Below are 5,491 nucleotides of genomic sequence, written 5' to 3' on the forward strand. Positions count from 1 at the left end.
CTGAGTCAATATTTTGTTCTGAGCCAATATGGCATTCAGAGTATCAATTTCAAGAACTCCCTTCTTCATAGGCGTCCCATTATTCACAGGATTCCTCTCAGAAGTGTATATGAACTGGTTATTAGCAACCATGTCAATGAGTTCTTGAGCTTCTGCAGGCGTTTTCTTTAGGTGAATGGATCCACCTGCAGAAGTATCTAATGACATTTTAGCCAATTCAGATAGACCATCATAGAATATATCCAGGATGGTCCATTCTGAAAGCATGTCAGAAGGACACTTTTTGGTCAGTTCTTTGTATCTCTCCCAAACTTCATAGAGGGATTCACCTTCTTTCTGTCTGAAGGTCTGAACATCCACTCTAAGCTTACTCAGCTTTTGAGGAGGAAAGAACTTGGCTAAGAAAGCCTTGACCAGCTTATCCCAAGAGTTCAGGCTATCCTTAGGTTGAGAGTCCAACCATATCCTAGCTCTGTCTCTTACAGCAAAAGGAAAAAGCATGAGCCTGTAGACCTCAGGATCTACTCCATTAGTCTTAACAGTATCACATATCTGCAAGAATTCAGTTAAGAACTGAAAAGGATCTTCAGATGGAAGTCCATGAAACTTGCAGTTCTGCTGCATCAGAGAAACTAATTGAGGTTTCAGCTCAAAATTGTTTGCTCCAATGGCAGGAATGGAGATGCTTCTTCCATGTAAATTGGAATTAGGTGCAGTAAAGTCACCAAGCATCCTCCTTGCATTATTATTATTTTTGGCTGCCATCTCATCTTCCTATTCGAAAATTTCTGAAAGGTTGTCTCTGGACTGTTGTATTTTAGCTTCTCTTAGTTTCCTTTTCAGAGTCCTTTCAGGTTCTGGATCTGCTTCAACAAGAATATTCTTGTCCTTGCTCCTGCTCATATGAAAAAGAGGGACAGAAAAATAATAATAATAGGGATCCTTTTTATCACAGTATAGAGGTCCCTGTGTGAGTAGAAGAAAAGAAGAAGAAAAAAATTCAAACACAGATGGAAGATGGGGTTCGAATTTGGGTGAGATGAAGTGTTAGTAGATGAATAAATAAATAGAAGGAGATGAGAGAGAGGGAGAATTTTCGAAAATAATTTTTGAAAAAGAGTTAGTGATTTTCGAAAATGGTTTTTGAAAAAGGTTAGTAATTTTCGAAAATTAAAATCAAAAATTAAAATAATTAGTTAATTAAAAAGAAATTTTGAAAAAGGGGGAAGATATTTTCGAAAATTAGAGAGAGAGGGAGTTAGTTAGGTAATTTTGAAAGAGATAAGAAACAAACAAAAAAAATTAGTTAGTTAGTTGAAACAAATTTTGAAAAGATAAGAAGTTAGGAAGTTAGAAAAGATATTTTGAAATCAAATTTTTGAAAAAGATAAGATAAGAAGATATTTTTTGAAAAGATATGATTGAAATTAGTTTTGAAAAAGATTTGATTTTTAAAATCACAATTAATGACTTGATTCACAAGATATGATTCTAGAACTTAAAGTTTGAATCTTTCTTAACAAGCAAGTAACAAACTTAAAATTTTTGAATCAAAACATTAATTGTTATTGTTATTTTCGAAAATTTGATATAAAAATAAGAAAAAGATTTTTTTGAAAAATATTTAAAATTTTTGAAAATAACTAAGAAAAATGAAAAAGATTTGATTTTTGAAAAAGATTTTGAAAAAGATAAGATTTTTAAATTGAAAATTTGATTTGACTTATAAAAACAACTAGTATTTTAAAAATTTTTGAAAAAGTCAAATCTAATTTTCGAAATTTTAAGAGATAAAAAGGGAAAGATATTTTTTTAATTTTTGAATTTTTATTGATGAGAGAGAAAAACACTAAAAATGCTCAATGCATGGAAATTATGGATCAAAACAATGAATGCATGCAAGAATGCTATGAATATCAAGATGAACACCAAGAACACTTTGAATGTCAAGATGAACATCAAGAACTTATTTTTGAAAATTTTTATATGCAAAGAAAACATGCAAGACACCAAACTTAGAAATCTTTCATGTTTAGACTCTATGGATGCAGAAATGCACATGAAAAACAAGAAAAGATGCAAAACAAGAAAACATCAAGATCAAACAAGAAGACTTACCAAGAACAACTTGAAGATCATGAAGAATACCATGAATGCATAAATTTTTCGAAAAATGCAAGATGAATATGCAATTGACACCAAACTTAAAATCTGACTCTAGACTCAAACAAGAAACATGAAATATTTTTTATTTTTATGATTTTATGAAATTTTTTGCATTTTCTTTTAAATTTTTTTTTTCGAAAATCATTTTGAAAAAGAAAAATAAGGATTCCAAAATTTTTAATATGAATTCCAGGAATCTTATGCTCTTTATTCTAAAGCTCCAATCAAAGGGTCAGGCATGGCTTAATAGCCAGCCAAGCTTTAGTATGTAACTCAAACATGACACGCCTGACATACCCTACAGCCAGTCAGGCTTCAACATGCTTCATGAAACACTAGAATTCATTCTTAAAAATTCTGAAAAAATATATTTTTGAAACATTTTTATTTTAAAATTTTTTTTTCGAAAACAAAGGAGAAAATTTTTGAAAGATTTTTGAAAAAATTTTTGAAAACTTTTTGAAAAGAAAACAAAAAGAAAGTTACCCAATCTGAGCAACAAGATGAACCGTCAGTTGTCCAAACTCGAACAATCCCCGGCAACGGCGCCAAAAACTTGGTGCACGAAATTGTGATCTCTGGTAATGGCTCCAAAAACTTGGTGCTCTAATTTCAATTCATTATTTGTCACGACTTCGATACAACTAACCAGCAAGTGCACTGGGTCGTCCAAGTAATAAACCTTACGTGAGTAAGGGTCGATCCCACGGAGATTGTTGGCATGAAGCAAGCTATGGTCACCTTGTGAATCTCAGTCAGGAAGATATAAAATAGTTATGGAGTTTTCGAAAATAAATAATAAACTAAGGATAGAAACACTTATGTAAGTCATTGGTGAGAATTTCAGATAAGCGTATAGAGATGCTTTCGTTCCTCTGAACCTCTGCTTTCCTGCTGTCTTCATCCAATCAGTCTTACTCCTTTCCATGGCTGGCTTTATGCAAGGGCATCACCGTTGTCAATGGTTACATCCCTTCCTCTTGTGAAAATGGTCCAAATGCTCTGTCACAGCACAGCTAATCATCTGAGGTTCCCGATCATGCTGGAATAGGATTCACCCTCCTTTTGCGTCTGTCACTATGCCCAGCAATCGCAAATTTGAAGCTCGTCACAGTCATTCAATCCCAGAATCCTACTCGGAATACCACAGACAAGGTTTAGACTTTTTAGATTCTCATGAATGCCGCCATCAATCTAGCTTACACCACGAAGATTCTGATTAAGAGATCTAAGAGATACTCATTCAATCTAAGGTAGAACGGAAGTGGTTGTCAAGCACGCGTTCATAGGGAATGATGACGATTGTCACGTTCATCACATTCAGGTTGTAGTGCGAATGAATATTTTAGAAGCGGAATAAGTTGAATTGAATAGAAAAACAGTAGTACTTTGCATTAATCTTTGAGGAACAGCAGAGCTCCACACCTTAATCTATGGAGTGTAGAAACTCTACCGTTAAAAATACATAAGTGAAAGGTCCAGGCATGGCCAAATGGCCAGCCCCCAAACGTGATCAATGGATCAAAAATACAATCCAGGATGTCTAATACAATAGTAAAAAGTCCTATTTATAATAAATTAGCTACTAGGGTTTACAGAAGTAAGTAATTGATGCATAAATCCACTTCCGGGGCCCACTTGGTGTGTGCTTGGGCTGAGCTTGAATGTTACACGTGCAGAGGCTCTTTCTGGAGTTGAACGCCAGGTTGTAACGTATTTCTGGCGTTCAACTCTGGTTTGTGACTTGTTTCTGGCATTTAACTCCAGACAGCAGCGTAGAACTGGCGTTTAATGCCCTTTTACGTCGTCTAAACTCGACCAAAGTATGAACTATTATAAATTTCTGGAAAGCCCTGGATGTCTACTTTCCAACGCAATTGGAAGCGCACCATTTTGAGTTCTGTAGCTCCAGAAAATCCACTTTGAGTGCAGGGAGGTCAGAATCCAACAGCATCAGCAGTCCTTCTTCTACCTCTGAATCTGATTTTTGCTCAAGTCCCTCAATTTCAGCCAGAAAATACCTGAAATCACAGAAAAGCACACAAACTCATAGTAAAGTCCAGAAATGTAAATTTAACATAAAAACTAATGAAAACATCCCTAAAAGTAACCAGATTCTACTAAAAACATACTAAAAACAATGCCAAAAAGCGTATAAATTATCCACTCATCAGTAATATTATTTAAATCAATGCCAATCTTTTATACCTGTATTACTTTTGCATTGACATGAATTTACATTACCTCTCCTTACCCACACTCTCCCTCTTTGTTGCAAAATTTTGCACCACTAGTATGCCATGTGCTTCTATTGTTTTCTCACTTGCATGTTGTAGCTACCATGTAATTGAGACCCTCATTTTTGGCATTAACCAACCCATGTTTTATTTGTTTTCTATCTTTGCTTTGGGTTACTTTCCTTCCCTTTTTCTTTCAAGATGGCCACCAGGAAGAGAACCAGAAGACATTTGCATGGGAAAGACACACAAGTTCCTACGCACATTCCTTGATGAGAAAAGCGTCAGTTGAAGCAACCCGTCCACTCGCACATCTCAGCATGCACCGAGGACGGTGTAATTTTTAAGTGTGGGGAGGTCGATACCGATCTCCATGGGTTAGTACTTTCTTGTCTCAACACCAATGTTTAAATTTTCTTTGTAGTTAGTTGTTGCATTTGCATGATTAATTGCATGATTATTTGATTTTGTGCATATTTTACCACTTGGTTGAAGTAATATTTTCTTTTTCAAAAAACTTTTAGAGCATTTCACTAATTTGAATAAAATTTAATGTTACACTTGTTTGAAGAAATATTATACTGGAACATGGTTTAGAGCTCGAATACACAAAACCTGTGAGACTTTTTTAGCCTATTTGAATTGGTTGCATTTTACCAACAATATTTTATTTTTGGTGTGTGTTTTTCTCTCTAAAATTGTGATCTTTGTCTTGCTTAATTCTATATTTCCATGGTTTGATGTATGCATACACTTACATGATTGAGACCTTTGTTTCACTGAACTTACATACCCATATGGCCTTAACCTTTCATTATCCTTTGCAAACCAATTTGAGCCTATTATAACCCTTTGTTCTTTACTTTAGCACATCATTAACTCTAAGCGAAAAACAATAATGTCCTTAATTTGAATCCTTGGTTAACTTAGACTAGTGAGAGTGCTTATGATTTAAGTATAGGGAAAGTTGAATTTGGAAACATTTGGTTTGAGAATTGAGTATGTTAGAATTTTCTGAAAATGTGAAAAAAATGTTTAGGACATGATTCATGCATCCAATAATTCAATCATATGCATTGAGAAAAATA

General features: G+C 34.3%; 1 non-coding gene across 1 annotated transcript; it reads left to right on the plus strand.

Moving 5' to 3' along the window:
• Positions 1–261: 261 nt before the first annotated feature.
• On the plus strand, positions 262–369 carry LOC112738879 (small nucleolar RNA R71). Its single transcript, XR_003169831.1, has one exon. It is a non-coding gene; the product is annotated as a small nucleolar RNA R71 (small nucleolar RNA).
• The last annotated feature ends 5,122 nt before the right edge of the window (positions 370–5,491 follow it).

Source organism: Arachis hypogaea, chromosome 13 (genome assembly GCF_003086295.3).
Source record: "Arachis hypogaea cultivar Tifrunner chromosome 13, arahy.Tifrunner.gnm2.J5K5, whole genome shotgun sequence".
Classification (NCBI taxonomy): domain Eukaryota; kingdom Viridiplantae; phylum Streptophyta; class Magnoliopsida; order Fabales; family Fabaceae; genus Arachis; species Arachis hypogaea.